A 19,093-nucleotide genomic window follows, 5' to 3' on the forward strand; every position below is an offset into this window, starting at 1 on the left:
TTTTTGCAAGGTCTCCCCGGCATGGTCTATCACGCGCATCTCGGATGCTCGCGCGATAACGACAAGAACGCCGCGCACGTTGCGCAACGTGCATGGAAACAGCTCTCCGACGATTGATTATCGGAAACGCGTTGAAATCGTAAAATTTCGCCGCAGAAAAAAAACGGCACGAAGGTATAAATCCCTGCCGCGCGACGACATCTGCGCGAGAATCCCGAGAATTTTTCCCGGAGGAAAGATCGGCCGATGACGTGCCGAGCATGATGATCGAGATAAGTCGCGCAAAGTCATCGCACGCATATATTTACGCATCTGGTGCGTGCATCGCGTGGTCATCGACCTGCTGCGTCTGTACACGCGGTATTCCGTACTTGAATATAAATCGCGCAGGAGCAAATCGCGATGCGCATCATCATCTTCGCAGTGCTCAGTTGGCAGTCTGACAATTGCAGCGATGGAGAACAATTTCTCAAGAGGAGTCGTATACTCTTTTCCATCAAATGATATTGTGTTTCAGTACAAATAATAATTTTACTAAAAATGAGATATTTAATTATGACACGAACAAAATAATTTTGTATTATAATATTAAATTAATAATATGAATTACAGTAACGTTAATTATAATATCAAATTATCGTATTGTTGCGCTGACCGCGTTGCTCAAACACACAGAGACACTCACGCGCTCGCACTCCCGACGCTCGCGGAAATAAAGGAAACACTGCGGTTTAATAGAAAAACAATCTCAGCGTTTATTATCGTCGCGATACAGAAGAGCGTGGACACACATTCGAACGGTCCAACAGCTCAAGACAAAATCCGTCAGTTGTTGTTTAAAATCAATCAATACAGCTCGTTGCTAAGGACGTTTCGCATCTTGACGGAAAGACGGCTCGTTGCACGCTTCAGCTCGGAGTTCGAGAGCATACCGGGCGGCATGCACGCAACAGTATTATCAAGCAATATTTATTAATAGATCGAGCGTTATAGACTTTATACTTTTCTGAACGCTGTCAATGGCAATTAATAATACTAACGGGATATGAGCGGAATTATCTTTGCAAATACAATACAGTTGAATAAAACAGTATTCACTTTTTTAATCGATATATTGAGTTTATATTTAAGGACGTTCTCCGGAAAATCGATTTTCTCTAAATTTTTTTGAAACTGTGAATGTACGTTAATTTAGGTGTGCTTTATGCGATGGTATAAATTTCAATACCTCTTACGGTATTAAAAATCGAGATACTGAGTTTCAAAGTTTCAACTTTTAACATGTAATTCCTATTCCGAGCTATTGTAAAAGAGACATTATAATAAATTGTGAAAAAAGTTTTCTCTAAATGTTTTTGAAAAATTAGTATATGATGCTCCATAGAAATAGAAATAATATGCAATTAAGTGTCAATACCCTTGCGGTACTCGTTTTTGAGAAATACTCGTGTGTAAAGTACGCGATTTGATGAATTTTTCGCTCGGTTCAGAGTGACAGAAGAGGAGAGGCGTCAGTTACTTGGCAACGCCGCATATGAGTTCTCACGCGTGAAGTTAACTTCTTATTTTTTAGATGTTATTATATGTACAATACTAGCTGGTTACCCGGGCTTCGCCCGGAAATCGTTTTTCTTCAAACGACTTCATTTGTGTTTCAATATCCTTAATCGAAAAAAATTCCTTTATCAGGCAATGGCTGATAAAATTTGGTCCACTAACGCGAATGAGTAGTTAAGCAAACATACATACACACCAATCCACAAAAATGCTATAAATTGAAAAATATCACTTTTTATCGACTGATATTTTGTATATAAATATCTTTTTAAGCACGAATACAAGTTGAGCACGACTGGAGCCGGAGAACGACCTTAACAAGGTTTTTTGTCTTTACCGAAAAACATCATAAAAAAGATAATGATAAGATATCTTTTTTTATGTCATCTTTTTCGATATGATCAAAAGATCTTATAACATCTGTCTTATAACATATTTTTTGATGTGTTATTAAAAAAGACATCACAAAAAAGATATCTTTTCGTCAACTTTTTTATGATGTCTTTTTCAATAACGTTAAAAGGTGTCTTTCATACATCTTTTCGCTTTGTCGAAAAGATAACTTAATAAAGACATCTTTTTCGTTATCTTTTAGTGTTATGTACTGTCTGAGTTGCTTGGTTTACACTAGTACATTAATTATTTTATTACATAAACAATTGCTAATTGAATATAATTAAATCACTGTCACATTGAATATTATCAGAAATATCTTTCTTCCTCAAACAATGACTATGTAGAATTATATTATTCTATATTAATTAATTAAATTAATATTAATTATGTAAAATTTTAGATATCTTTGCTTAAATAAATTCTTAATTACAGACTTATTCAACATTTTAACATTTTATTTTCGAAAATTAATATCGAGATAATGCGTCGCTTATATTTTTGCAGGAAATAGATTACGCAGCACAAACGTTGTAATCTAATAATGCGATAATGCGACTTGGCGTTTACACATGCAATGATTAGTGACGTCAGCCGATTAGGGTTAGTATATATTGATATAAACTGGAAAATGTATATTGATATAAACTGGCAGTAGTAGTGTGGCGTTTATTGGCGGTTATATACTGACGCCAGAAAATCAAAAGTTACTTATATATAAGTTAAATATTTTAACTGTTAGTAGTACAACACTGGCATTAGGCGTGTTATATTGTAAGTGTGAAATTTGATAATATATGCTGATCGCACCTAACAACTCAGTTGACATTTTGACAATTAAATATTTTACGCTAATCACTGTAAACACTTGTGAGTTTGACAGTTTAATGCCCTGACAGTATCGTAGCAAGCACGTCGCTAACATAACGTCTCAACTGGGGTTCGAAAGGTAATTAATACGTCGCTGTTACGTAACTAACAGTCAAATTCCTGTTCTGTACCAAATTCCTGTTCCACTCCTATTCTGTAACTCTTAACGACAATGTCGTTATCGTTATGTTGTCGTTGCGCAGGTATACTATATGGAAAAAAAGCCGCAACGATATAACGATACCGATACTGTCGTTAAAGTTACAGAATAGAGCTACTTGTGATAAAGACGTTGCAGTAACGTGTATTTGTGACTTTATACGACGTGTTGAGCACCTATTGACAGCCTTAAAATAGTTGACCGGTTTTGAAAAATTAAGTTTTTACTATAATATGAATATGTACATAAAATACATGATCATAGACAAAATGCATTATTGTACCTACCCGAGTAGAAATTGTATCAGGCATGCCTCATTCGGAGGACCTCAGGCATGCCTCATTCGGAGGACCTCATTCGGACCTCGTCTGAACCTCGTCTGACATCAGGCTGCCTGATAAAATTTCTACTCGGGTAGTTGTAGCAAAAATTAGAACAGACAAGCATAGGGGAGACCGGGGCAATTCGTGACAACGCGAAAAATTTGAAATGCGCGCCATCGGAACCCATGCGCAGCTAAAAATCTGAAATAATTACTGTGGGTGGCGCTAGTGGCCTTCTATGGCTGCGGTCCACTTGACGCTACAAATGCTTCGAAGCATTCCTTTTCTCCTTTCTTGAAGAAAGAAGGAGGAGAAGAACGCTTCGAAGCATTTGTAGCGTCAAATGGACCGCAGCCTATGTTACAACGAAGTTTGACACGCGTATTTACCGTGTAACGTTGGCAGTGTCAGAAAAAGTGCTTTTGTGTTGTCGAAGTAAAATTTTCAGATCTCGGATTTTTTGTGTTTACTACGAATTCATCCGTTAGAAATATCATTCGGTAAGTTTTACTTGTTCCCTAGATTGTTATACACGTGTGTGAATCACAGATTGTATGCACTTTCATCTTGTCTGGATTTTTTGCAAACCGAAAAATGAAAAGTGACGCTGGGGCATTTCGTGACACGAGCACTCGGGGTATTTCGTGACACGGTGCTTACGAAGAAGCGTTCGGGGCGGCTCGGGGTTAGGTTTTGGTATAGTGCACGTAACATATGCTATACCAAAATCTAACTCCGAGCCGCCCCGAGCGCTTCTTCGTAAGCACCCAATAATTAACTAGAGTTCTAAAATTTCAAACCTCATTTTTTGTCCAACGCACCAATCGGAAGCGCCGGAAGTGCGAACAAAAGTGGCTGGATGATTGCTTCTGATTTTGTGTTGTTTTTGAGACATTTTCAAAACCACTGTCAGGCTTCAGCGGCAAATCCTGTGCTTTTAATTCTGGACAATCATCAATCTCATATCTCAATTGATGCCCTCCAGTTTTGTCAACAGCATCATATCACAGTTTTATCTTTGCCGCCCCACTGTTCACATAAACTCCAACCCCTGGATAGGAGTGTTTTTGGTCCATTAAAAAAATCTTATAATACGCATTGCGATTATTGGATGTTGAATAATCCCGGAAGAACGATGACGATCTATGACATCCCTTCAATCGTCACCTCAGCATTGCCTTTAGCCGCAACAAGTTCAAATATCAGATCCGGATTTCAAACTGCAGGAATCTTTCCTCTCAATCCAGACGTTTTTCAGGAAATTGATTTCTTGCCCGGTCATGTCACTGATAGAGCATGGAGTGGAGAGGACCAATCACGGCCAGGATCGTCAACCGAAAATGGTATGCCCAAGGCCTCAAGCCCAAACATCAGCGACGATGACATTCCCCTCGCTGAGGTCCTTCAATCCATTCGATCGTTTCCCAAAGCGGGCGAAAGGAAGGTCACGAGAAGAGCACGAAAACGCAGGAAGACTGCAATTCTGACTGACGCCAACGAAGTAGACGCACTGATAGAGGAGCAAACACATAAATCCAAAAAAACCAACAAGAATGTGAGGAAGAAGCCTTCCAAAGAGCAACCAGCTCGCAGACAACGTGGACGCCCGAGAAAAGTCATTCGTTGCAGTTCTAATGATGACTAAAGCACTTCTTAATCATTTTTTGTCTTTTTTATCTTGTTTCAGAGTAAATTAATGTTATGAGTTTTGAATAAAGTCATTAAAACAGGATAGAACAGGAGTGTCACGATTTGCCCCGTACTCTGTCACGATTTACCCCGGTATCGGGGTAATTCGTGACACGAGACATGGTGAGACATTTTGTGTTCTACTCTAAAAGTTATGTAATAAAAAGACACAAATAAAATTTTTTTTTAAACTAGAGGGTTGAACCATTAAAAAACTACTGTCAGTATTTTTTTATCTATAACAGTGTTCTCAGGAAAAATTGGTAAACGCGAAATGTCACGATTTGCCCCGGTCTCCCCTACGTCAAAATGACGTCAAAATTTGATCACAAATGACTAAAAATGACCAATGTAGATGACCAAAAATAACGGACTAATGTCACAGATGATGACACTTCAAGACCTTAAAAAGGCATAATTTTTATGACCTTTTTGGCCTTTTAGTGACGTTTTAATGACATTTTAATAACGTAGAGGATTGTGAAAATCAAAATTATACATACAACATTATAATTAATTAAGAAACGGGATGTGTGTTATTATAAAATACATTACCTATTTATCTATCTACTAGTTTTATATTTGATGGTGTTTATTTAATTATTATCAGTCCAAAAGTGTGCCACACTTTATTATAAAAGTGGACTCCACGATGCAACTGATACAAGTTGTGCAGTTCCGTCATTTATAAATCTCGGGTACTCGCAACTCGTCGCGTCGCGTAAAAAATCCACGGTGCGGTCTCGCTTCGCGTATACTTGGCGCGAGACACTACCGTGTGTCTTTTTTGGTATCGTTCTTATTAGGTACGTGTAAAATTTAAATTCAAAATAAGAAATAAAATATTTATTTCCGAAATATCAATCATAAAACCGCATAAAATCCAACAGACAGCTGATTAAAATCTGATTATTTTAGTTGTACGTTATGTCGCGGTGACGTGCGAAAGACGTATCATAAATTCTGCGACTAAAGTATAAGCACGTATACCTCACGTAGGATTAGTGCTGTCAGGGTGGTATCGGTTTCTGGGTAATGAATGCTATTCAGCGCATCTAATCATTGCATGTGTAAATGCTGCTTAAATTATAGAATATTAAATGGCGTTTGAGTAGACAATATACAAATTTATATGAAATGTCTGAAAATGCTTTATTAAAGAGTTATGAGATATTTATAATCTAATAACAAAACCTTTTCTTATACTTGAAAATTAGAAAAAAATGTCAGTTATTAATTTAATACATCCCAATTTCTATGTTGCTTTTTATTATGGATTTTTTATTATGGTAACAGGTAAAGTAAGAAGACAGGTGTAGCATTGCGCATAATGGCAGCCGAAGAATAAGACAGAAAATCAAATTTTGGTCTGGAATTGACACGTTGGCATGGCTTCTCCATCCCAACAAAACAAACAAAATACAAATGTATAATATCTAAAAAAAGGTTAACCTAAATATTAATAAATTACATCATGAAGATATCATATAGGGGAGGGACCATGTTCCTTCTTGCATCTTGGACCAATTTCTGATTGGTCAAAGAAAATGACGATTGCGGATTCTTCATAAGAATGTTGTCTTTTTACATCGATCGTAAAACTGTTATTGTGCAAAACTGAATAAATAAAAGTCGAGATCAGGCAAATCCAAGGAATTATGAAACTAACGAAAACAATTTTTTTGAACAATGAAATCACTGACCTTTTATAATTTTGTTTACCTTTCATAATTTTTCTTTACATTATTTTCATACACCGTGCGTAACAAAAGTTCCGGCCAATTATTTCCGAAAGTATTCTTTCCCTCTGAAGAAAGAGTGCAGTATCTCTGGTATCTCTGTTGCGAATGTGCAGTAATAATTAACTCACGTATTAATTGTTAGAATACTTTAATATTGCACTCAGATAGATTTTACATGTATCTATTAGCAGGGCGCGGTTCTTTCTGGTTATACGTAGAGCCATCTGCTCTAAAGACTGGATATAAAACTAGTTCCTAGTTTTTTAAATGGGAGCGCATGCATGGATATTACCAACTTAAAATATAGAATATAAAATAAACTACAATAATAGAGAAAAAGGGGCTATTAGGGTCGAACGCGGTTCTTCGTGCGTGGAATCAGTTTATTCGTCTTCTTGGAGTACATTGAAAATAAACGTTTCGGCTCATTTTTGAGCCATCCTCAGCATTAACAAGCGATTTGCCATACGTTCCCCTTGTCAACTGGCGAGCTTACAGACTCGAATTAACGTGGACCAAATGATCCTTATCTGTAATTTTTATAAAAAAGTTAGATGCAATAAGAGCGAAAAAGCTTTATAGACTCATCAAAAGGTCGAGGTGAACGTGAGGCATGAAGCCGTATACAATAAAAGTAGCGAAAGGACTTATCCGTCCCGTCCACACGTTACGCAGCAATGAAATGACAAAAATTTGAAAAGAAGGAGCGTGTCACAAGTCACGCCATCGATAACGTTTAGCATAGATAGTTGTGTCAATAAGATAATGAATTGTTATGATATCTGGTCTAAGTACCAATGACAACGCCAGAACTCGACACGTCACCGAGTTCAGTTAGCCAGTGAGAAGCGTTCATGGGCATAGTTTACAATTTATTTAAAACGGCTATATATGCATGGTGTAAAAATTCGGTGTCATCCTGCAAATTAATACTATTTCTCTGTAATTTTATATGAGTCATTTCAGAGACTAATCTTCTGGATAAATATCTTTCTTTATCAAGGTGATATCTTTCTTTATCAAGGTGATATCTTTCTTTATCAAGGTGATAAAGAAAGATATTTATCCAGAAGATTAGTCTCTGAAATGACTCATATAAAATTACAGAGAAATAGTATTAATTTGCAGGATGACACCGAATTTTTACACCATGCATATATAGCCGTTTTAAATAAATTGTAAACTATGCCCATGAACGCTTCTCACTGGCTAACTGAACTCGGTGACGTGTCGAGTTCTGGCGTTGTCATTGGTACTTAGACCAGATATCATAACAATCCATTATCTTATTGACACAACTATCTATGCTAAACGTTATCGATGGCGTGACTTGTGACACGCTCCTTCTTTTCAAATTTTTGTCATTTTATTGCTGCGTAACGTGTGGACGGGACGGATAAGTCCTTTCGCTACTTTTATTGTATACGGCTTCATGCCTCACGTTCACCTCGACCTTTTGGTGAGTCTATAAAGCTTTTTCGCTCTTATTGCATCTAACTTTTTTATAAAAATTACAGATAAGGATCATTTGGTCCACGTTAATTCGAGTCTGTAAGCTCGCCAGTTGACAAGGGGAACGTACGGCAAATCGCTTGTTAATGCTGAGGATGGCTCAAAAATGAGCCGAAACGTTTATTTTCAATGTACTCCAAGAAGACGAATAAACTGATTCCACGCACGAAGAACCGCGTTCGACCCTAATAGCCCCTTTTTCTCTATTATTGTAATTCCCGAGGGTCATTCTATGTTTTTATAAAATAAACTGTTTTGTTGACTAGTTATTAAATAATTATACTTAAAGAAAGAATCTTTAAAAACATCAACACTCTCCCTTATTTAATCACTTACAAACTCCTAAATTATTACATAATTGTTGAAATCGGTTAGCAAACAAAAGCTTTGTAAGTATGTCCGCAAGTTGTTTCTCTGTATCTACTTTTGAAATTGTTATTTTACCAGCAGTAACTAGTTCGCGAACAAAGAAATGTCTTATACGAATATGTTTCGTTCTTCGATGATACTCCGGATTATTGGCAAGTCGAATGGCAGCTTCATTGTCCACTTGTAAATCAGGCGTTGCGTTCAACTGATTAAGTTCAGTTAAAAGCCTCTTAATCCAGACGATTTCTCGTGCTGCCTCACTGGCTGCTACAACCTCAGCTTCTGTTGTGGATATTGCAACTGAAGTTTGTCGTTGACTAATCCAGGTAATAGGTGCATCGGAATATAGACAGAGTACACCCGAAGTAGATCGTCCTGTGTCAAGATCACCACCATGATCTGCATCGCTGTAACATTCTAAAACACCTTTACTCATAGACTTATAAATAATTCCATAGTCAATGGTGCCTTTTAGATAGCGAAAGATCCTTTTAACCCTGATCACATCTCGTTCTTCTGGATTTTCGAGCTTTCTTGATACTACTTCAACAGCATATGCGATGTCAGGTCGAGTTCCACACATCAAAAACATCAGAGCTCCAACAGCTTGTCTGTATGGGAAGTCAGTGTTAAGAGGACTCTTCTCAGTATCGTTATCTCTGACAATAGGAGTCGTGACAGCTCTGCAGCTGCTCATGCCGAATCGTTCGAGTATTTTCTTGATGTAGTGAGTTTGACTAACTCGTATAGAGCCATCCTCTTCTCTGTTGATTTCTAATCCCAGGAAAAATGATGCTGGTTTTGAAGTAATTTTGAACTCCTTCTTGAGGTCGTCGATAAATTGCTGAAGATCTCTCTTAATGTTAGCTGCAATCAGCCCATCATCCACGTAAAGGACAAAGTAAATTTTATTTTTACCTTTTTGTCTTATAAATAGACAAGGATCAGCTTCATTCCTTTGAAATCCTAATTTGATTAGGTAGTCGGTGAACTTTTTATTAAAACAGCGAGGAGCTTGTTTCAGGCCATACAAGCTTTTCTTCAAACAACATACCCTGCCGGAACCGTCACTGTATCCTTCAGGCTGCTTCATATATATAGTTTCCTCTAAGTCGCCATAGAGAAAAGCAGTAGACACATCTATTTGTTGAAGGAACATATCTTCGTTAGCAGCAACACTGAGTAGTGTCCGAATAGTAGATGTTCTCGCTACAGGACTGAAAGTTTGGTCAAAATCAACACCTTTCTGTTGTGAAAAGCCCTTAATTCTAGCTTTAAATTTATCAACAAATCCGTCGGCATTCGTTTTTACTCTGTAGACCCATTTACAGGGAATGGCTCTTTTTCCAGGAGGTAGATCTACCAACGTCCAAGTTTTGTTTTCTCGAAGTGCTTTCATTTCTTGATCCATTGCCTCTCTCCAGTTATCCCGTTGATCTGAGTTTATGGCTTCAGTATAGGTTTCTGGTTCTTGAAAAGCCGCTGAAACATAATGTATATAGTCTTCAAGTTTTTTCGGACACTTAAGTGTAAACCGATCACGAAGCTGTCGTCCAGTTGTTTCATTGTTCTTCTGAAGATTATTTTCAGACTTCCTACTTGTGCTTTCTTGAGTTTCTTCTTTAGAATCCTCGTCAACATCCCAGTATTCTTCTTCCTCTTCTTCTTCAGTCTCAGAATCCTGATCTTCGGTTTGAGTTTCTGAATCTTGAAGTACTTGATCTGGAAGATCGACATTTACTGGAATATCTACGCCTGTCTTCTGAACTAATGTCTTCTCCTCAAAAACAACGTCTCGTGATCGAATCAGCTTATTTTCTTCACACCAAATCCGGTATCCATCATTGTAATCATAGCCAATCAGGATTCCTTTCACAGTTTTCCGATCCATTTTCTTTCTTCGCTGTTTTGGAACGTGTATATAGCAGGTTGATCCAATTATTCGCAAATGTTTCGTACCAGGCCTTTTATTATACCATAACTCGTATGGAGATATCTCAGGAGTATTGGAAGGCCCTGTTCGATTCAATAAGTATGACGCAGTATTTATCATTTCAGCCCAAAGCTTCTGTAGAATATTTCCGTGAGCATGCATTATAGCTCTAGCTGTTTCCACAACAGTACGATTCTCCCTTTCACTGCAACCATTTTGTTGAGGGGTGTAGGGCATAGTAAACCGCTCAATAATTCCTTCCTTTCGAAGAATATCTTTGACTTGTTTGTTGTCAAATTCTCCTCCGTTGTCGCTGAGAAATTCCTTAATAACATGTCCAGTAGTTTTTGTTTCAGCTATAAATTGATTTAATTTATCTGCGACTTCTGATTTTTCTTTGATAAAATAGATAGTTCGAAATTTTGTAAAGTCATCCTTAAATAGTACAAAGTAACGATACCCAGACATTGAACTCTCAAATGGACCACAAACATCTGAATGAACAAGCTCTCCCGGTTTCGTTGCTCTTCTTCAGGTGGAAAAAGGAAGTCGGTGAATCTTGCCGTAGATACAGCCTTCACACAGTTCAGTGTCCATCTCCAAGTTGATATTTAGTTCCTTGTGGATCATTGTCTTCACATGTCGCTTATTTTGATGTCCATATCGCTCGTGATATAATTGAAGCAAATTTTCTTTATTAGTGACATTTATGTCAGTGGGAGAATGAGGTTTAGTACATCTCATAACTAATTTAAATAAACCTCCAAAACGACCACGTATTCCTGCTAACTTTACATCTCGATTTATTTTAAGCTCGCAAGTTTCTGCTGTTGATATAAATCTGCTTTCTGGATTCTTATCTTGTGCAGCAAGAACAGAGAATAAATTCTTTTGAATCTTGGGTACATACCACACATCTCCTAGAGTAAGCTTATACGATTTTCCAGCCACTGCTACTTCGACGTCTATCGCACCTTTGCCAATAGCCTCAACAGTGTCTTCATTTGCTGTGGTAATTGTATGTGCTGTTGAAAATGGCTCAAAAGTCTTGAAAAAGTTGCTGTTATTTGTAACATGACTTGTTGCTCCATTATCCACATACCAACCGTCATTGTCGCAATCAGAAGACATTACAACCGACGTTACAGTAAGAGGAGTCATATTCGTCGAACTTTTATTCGAAGAATCAGTAGCTTCTGACTTACTTGGTTTCGGTGGCTTTCCATCCGCTATCCATTTTCGACACTTCTTGATCACGTGGTTAGGCTTTTTACAATAACTGCAAATAAGTTTCTTCTTCTGCTTCGATTCATTGGAGTTCTGCTTTGAGGTGAGTGCAAGAGCTTCTTGAGATGTAGATTCGACTCCTTTGTTAGATAGAGCTTTTTCATAAGCGCAAAGCTGATTTGTCAAATTATCAACAGTTCTGTCATTTCTGGACATAAGCATCCAGCTGGATTTAAAGGAAAAATAATCTTCTGGCAACGTACCTAATATTTTGCAGATTAAAAATAAATCGGGCAATTCTGGATTATTTTGAGCATCTCTACTCATTTCCTGTTTCAGATCGTTCCATAAATTTTTCAATTTAGACATGTGCGTAGCAATATCGTCAGTAGGATTTTTCTTAAAGCCGAAAAATTGCAGGCAAAGATCATAAACCTTGTCTTCAGACACACCGTCAAATAATTTATGAAGTTCTGTCCATACTTCTTAAGATGTAGTAAGACGCATTACCTTTTGCAAGGTTTCTTCTGACATATTTGTTGTTAAAATAATTAAGGCATTGCTGTCAGCTTTAAGAAATGTATCCAATGCAATTTTATATGCTGCTCTTGCTTCAGCAGTAGCATTTTCTGGTAATACATTAGGTTTAACTAACCTGCCTTCGACAACATCAAGTGCCCCAGGAATACCTCGTAGACAAATGCTCGCTTTGTACTTCCAAGTGCTCCAATTCGATTTTCCTTCCAAATGATCAATGTTTATCAGCCTTGTCGAATCCATTTGGCTCGTAGTACAGATAACCTCAATTTGAGAAAGAACCGACTTTTTACGTGAAATACAGAATTATGTTTTGTCAGTGTGCTTTAGTGCATCACTGGGCCCATAACCTGTTGCGAATGTGCAGAAATAATTAACTCACGTATTAATTGTTAGAATACTTTAATATTGCACTCAGATAGATTTTACATGTATCTGTTAGCAGGGCGCGGTTCTTTCTGGTTATACGTAGAGCCATCTGCTCTAAAGACTGGATATAAAACTAGTCCCTAGTTTTTTAAATGGGAGCGCATGCATGGATATTACCAACTTAAAATATAGAATATAAAATAAACTGTTTTGTTGACTAGTTATTAAATAATTATACTTAAAGAAAGAATCTTTAAAAACATCAACAATCTCTGCAAAAACTTCAAACTGAGAAAAACAGCCTTAATGCAGCCGTCACTATGTCTATTTTATTAATTTTTTTAACTTTTCTGAAATAAACTGTTTCTAGAAGTTATTTCGTGAAGCAAAAATCACAATACTTATATTGTAATATGTAAAATATAATAAAAGCAGGCAATAGGCTGCGTTTTTGCTTAGATATACTTATATGTACTCATTATAGAACGGCCGCATCTGCAGTTTTCTGATAGTAGTTTTACGGCAAATGATACCTTTTTATTTGAATAATGGATGCAGATACGGTTTTTTTTGTTTAGTCCAATAAATTCTTCCAGGTGGAAAATGTCAGAATCGATTTATAACTCAAAATGTAAATGGTTGCAGATTCTCTCAGCATGGCAGTATTGGTTTATTGGAAAAATGTTTCAGACAAAAAATGTTCAAATTAATTAGTAGAAAAAATGATACAATAAAAAATGGCAGTTTTCATTTAAAAAAATTTAACTTGGGCTCTACTGGGCCTAACACGAGCCCCGGACCCAACTTCTAATGAGATCATCTATTAGTTTTCTTTAAACCCTTTAACTTTTATCTGATACATTTTTCCAATAAACCAATACTTTCTGAGATAATTCGCCGTTCCGGAACTTTTGATACTGTATAATTTTATATAAACTTTTTTAATTTACTCGATTTCTTTAATAGATTGTATCAATTTAATTCCAATCTTTTATAGATATCTTTTTTTTAGATATCCCGCATATGTATAATCTTATCAATCTGTGCAATGAAAACATACATTAATCTGTGTCAATACATTAATACAAAAATATCGCAAACATATATCAGCAGAAAAATATTTATACGTATAAACACAGTAGAAATAGGTTTTATCTAAAAATGCAAAATTATTAATTTGTTCCATCGACAATATATTCCCTCTTCTTCCCTCTAAATCATTCGCTGCGTGCAAGGTAGGAATAATGCGGCTAGAAAATACACCACGAATAATAGAACTTCGTAAGGCATTGAATAATCAATCTTGACTTAGGATTTGTTTTTATTATATAAGCAGATTGTTACGAGAAAACAGAAAATAATAAATCTATGCATCAAAACATCATATCCTTCATAATTAATCTCCTCGATTGATTGCGGATTTTTTCTCCAATTTTTGCTCCTCTATTTTCTGCTACTCCTATTTATTGTCTGCAAAGATTAAATGGAGAACAAATCATCGACATTCATACGATAATGAGAACACTCTTCCAAAGCGCGTTATTTATAAGACGTCCTTGTATTGAGACGTCCTTGGATCGAAACGTCCTTGTTTGTATGACGTTGCTGTACTTGTTGATTCGACCGTGACCGTGAGAATTAAATAGCGAGATAAATCCCTGAATTGAACCGATCTGGTTTGACTGGCTTATCGCTTCGAAAACAAAAAATGGAAGTTGCTGCTTGCCAGATGAGGCAGTTGATCGCGCCTTCTGACCGTGCCGGCAATTAGTATCGTCGTGCTTCTGCGAGCTGTCGCTTTTCTAGCGCGGCATTAGAATTTTCGTCTTCGCAGTTTCCTCGATTTTGTAACACAGCACAGTGTCCACTGTTACCGCGAACCGAGAGAATCAACCGGACCGGACGACCGCTGAAGTCTATTGCACCATCGTTTTGCACCGGATTTTTCTATCGTTTTTTCTTACGTACGTACGCACGACTTTTTTACTTGATATAAATAATTATATGATGACGCGATACTTCTCGATGTACAGTGCAAGTTGAAAGTGTCTGAAACTGTAAGAACTATTCGAGCGATACTTTCTAGCTGCTTTCTAGCTGCCTCGAATTTTATTATATAGATCTTTTACCGGAAACAGTGTTCTAGAATATATTAGTTTGTCTTTACTTTAATGTATTCGACTTAATTTTACTTAATTTATATCTTCTAACTTTGTTGCGGTCTTTCAGAGAGGTTTTCAGAGCGAATCTGACATTTTTTATGACATTCTTATCGTTCTGCAAAAGCTGATTAATGATTAAACTACATTGACATGTTATTAAGTAAAAGGTATAAGTCACATTTCATTTTCTTTTGACGAAAATGATACATTATTAAATGCGTTATACATTATTAAACGCTCAGCTAATTAATGCAGCCTACATAATGTTCGCCATGCTTGTGCTCTCGATATCGCGTTTGCGATATCAACGACGACGTGATTATCAAGAGCATCGACATATAGTGGCCTAGTTTACACCGTGCGACCTGATCGCGACCTGACCTATGCCCTGACCTAAAATAGGCTTCTAAACAAAACGTTTACACCATGTAGACCTATGATACTTTTGGTCGAATATAGATCAAAATCCAGTATCCAGTATTTAATTATTGGTACACTCTCTGCACTTTAGGCGATCTTTAGGCCACCTGCGTTTACACGCGTTACGTCCTACTTTAGGTCTACGCCTAATTTAGGTCAGGGCACGCGAAAAAGAGACCTGACCCAAGCGAGGTCGCAACTGTTTACATCGTCGCGACCTATCGTGTTTGGGTTGAATATAAGGTATAGGTCGCGGCCTAAATGCACGGTGTAAACTAGGCCAGTATGGACTACGCGATCCCTACATAAAAGTCTTGAAAAAGTGTCCTGACCTCTACCTCGTTCCCTCTTTGTCTGTACGCGACCTCTACCAGTCGCTATCTCTTTTCTTCCACCGGTGAGTCGCCGGTCATATTTTTCTATACCTGGCGTAGTCCATACTATATGTCGATGATCAAGAGACACGGTAGTGTCTCGCGCCAAGTACACGCGGAGCGAGACCGACCGTGACTCTTTTACGCGACGCGACGAGTTGCGAGTACTCGAGATGTTGAGATCTCGATAACGAGTGAACGGATCAAGTTCTAAGTAGACTTAATCGATAGCTTGGGGTCGAATTAGGGGGGGGGGTTTCTCTTATAATATTTCCGCTACGTGCCCTACGATCGGAGATATTGCGACGCAAAGTCCAAATGTGAAAATTTATTTTTAAGATACTTCTTCTACGTCGACCGTCTCTCATGCCATGGCATCATTTCATTGGCTGGAATCGCGTCCTTTTCACTTTTTCGACACTGGCGGTGCCACTAGTATCGCCAGTTTCTCGATGTATACGTGTGTGTAAACTGCGCGCAGTGCAGACCAGTGCAGACTGCAGACAGTGCGTTTAGCGCGCTGTCACCTGTCACAGTCAGTTATAACCTATAACACGGTATAGTGTCCCACGTCAAGTACGCGCGGAGCGAGACCGACCGTGACTCTTTACGCGACGCGACGATTAATATTTTTTCTGATTCAAGGTAATTGTTTTATTTACATGTAATTATCCTATTATTATACGACGCGAAGCGAAACCGCACCGTGACTCTTTTACGCAACTAAGTGCATGTGACAGGAATTATAATAGTTTACAACTCTTGATAAGTCAAAGAATAATAGTTTACGTTTACGTGAGTATTACTTCTGTAGTAACTTATACGAACGATATCATCGTAGTTACTATAAAATCTCCCGTTTATGCGGAGGAATTATCGTATCGTTCGTAAGTTACTACAGAATTAAGTAACGTTCGCGTAAACGTAATATAGGTTAGATTACCGATTTCTTACAAAATTTTACATAAAACGGGAGATTCACTTATGGGAGCTTTCCAGCAAGCGACACAAGTCGACACAGGTATCGTTTTGTCTTTGTTACTCATTGCCAAAAAAGAAAGATAGAACGATGTTTGTGTCGGCTTGTGTCACTTGCTGGAAAGCTCCCTATGTATGCAAGTTTAACGCCTATTGAGTTAATATGAAATAATTTTCCTAAATGTAATAAAAATAACACGATGTTATATATGCGGTTTGCCGTGAATATATATATATATATATATATATATATATATATATATACATGTGAAACTTATGAAGCAATATCACAATGTTGGCATGTTATTTTAATGTATGTAATATTGCGATTAGGCACGAGGAAAAAGCGAACCTCTGTTCACATTTGACGTTCACGATGATATTCGTGTTATGCACGATGCTTCTGTCGAAACCGAGGAATCACATGCCGGAAAAATTTTACTTAGGTATTTATCATTAAAAGAATACTTTGTATAATTCTCTTTTATGTTATTTCTCATTAGATCATGGTACGAGAGGAACAAACACATTTTTCCAGCGAGTAGATGGGAACCTTTTGATCCAACGAAAAGTTATGACAAGTATACAGTGTCGGATAAAAATAGGAAGAAAGATAAAATCTGATAAACTTAGATTCAACGAATTGTCCAATTTCGTTTAAAGGATTCAGATTCAAAGGACTGTAATTTAGTAGAGCTACATAATCGGGTAAATGAATTAAATATTATCACATAACTGAATGAATTTGAATCTGAATCCTTTAAACGAAATTGGACAATTCGTTGTATCTAAGTTTATCAGATTTTATCTTTCTTCCTATTTTTATCCGACACTGTATACTTGTCATAACTTTTCGTTGGATCAAAAGGTTCCCATCTACTCGCTGGAAAAATGTGTTTGTTCCTCTCGTACCATGATCTAATGAGAAATAACATAAAAGAGAATTATACAAAGTATTCTTTTAATGATAAATACCTAAGTAAAATTTTTCCGGCATGTGATTCCTCGGTTTCGACAGAAGCATCGTGCATAACACGAATATCATCGTGAACGTCAAATGTGAACAGAGGTTCGCTTTTTCCTCGTGCCTAATCGCAATATTACATACATTAAAATAACATGCCAACATTGTGATATTGCTTCATAAGTTTCACATGTATATATATATATATATATATATATATATATATATTCACGGCAAACCGCATATATAACATCGTGTTATTTTTATTACATTTAGGAAAATTATTTCATATTAACTCAATAGGCGTTAAACTTGCATACATAGGGAGCTTTCCAGCAAGTGACACAAGCCGACACAAACATCGTTCTATCTTTCTTTTTTGGCAATGAGTAACAAAGACAAAACGATACCTGTGTCGACTTGTGTCGCTTGCTGGAAAGCTCCCATAAGTGAATCTCCCGTTTTATGTAAAATTTTGTAAGAAATCGGTAATCTAACCTATATTACGTTTACGCGAACGTTACTTAATTCTGTAGTAACTTACGAACGATACGATAATTCCTCCGCATAAACGGGAGATTTTATAGTAACTACGATGATATCGTTCGTATAAGTTACTACAGAAGTAATACTCACGTAAACGTATACTATTATTCTTTGACTTATCAAGAGTTGTAAACTATTATAATTCCTGTCACATGCACTTAGTCGCGTAAAAGAGTCACGGTGCGGTTTCGCTTCGCGTCGTATAATAATAGGATAATTACATGTAAATAAAACAATTACCTTGAATCAGAAAAAATATTAATCGTCGCGTCGCGTAAAGAGTCACGGTCGGTCTCGCTCCGCGCGTACTTGACGTGGGACACTATACCGTGTTATAGGTTATAACTGACTGTGACAGGTGACAGCGCGCTAAACGCACTGTCTGCAGTCTGCACTGGTCTGCACTGCGCGCAGTTTACACACACGTATACATCGAGAAACTGGCGATACTAGTGGCACCGCCAGTGTCGAAAAAGTGAAAAGGACGCGATTCCAGCCAATGAAATGATGCCATGGCATGAGAGACGGTCGACGTAGAAGAAGTATCTTAAAAATAAATTTTCACATTTGGACTTTGCGTCGCAATATCTCCGCTCGTAGGGCACGTAGCGGAAATATTATAAGAGAAACCCCCCCCTAATTCGACCCCAAGCTATCGATTAAGTCTACTTAGAACTTGATCCGTTCACTCGTTATCGAGATCTCAACATCTCGAGTACTCGCAACTCGTCGCGTCGCGTAAAAGAGTCACGGTCGGTCTCGCTCCGCGTGTACTTGGCGCGAGACACTACCGTGTCTCTTGATATAAGTTTAGTTTTTATTGGTAAAAAAATTTTTAACTTTAATTTAAATAACAAATAAGGAGCTCTGAGAGCCACCGCAAGATTTTCGTGCTCATCTCTATTTCATCGACTTATATTACATTTCAAACGTTTCGATCCTAACATTGGATTATCTTCAGTGTTACA

The sequence above is a fragment of the Temnothorax nylanderi genome, unplaced genomic scaffold (assembly GCF_030848795.1).
Source record: "Temnothorax nylanderi isolate EJ_2023f unplaced genomic scaffold, tnyl_v1.0 TNYL_tig0691_pilon, whole genome shotgun sequence".
Classification (NCBI taxonomy): Eukaryota; Metazoa; Arthropoda; class Insecta; order Hymenoptera; family Formicidae; genus Temnothorax; species Temnothorax nylanderi.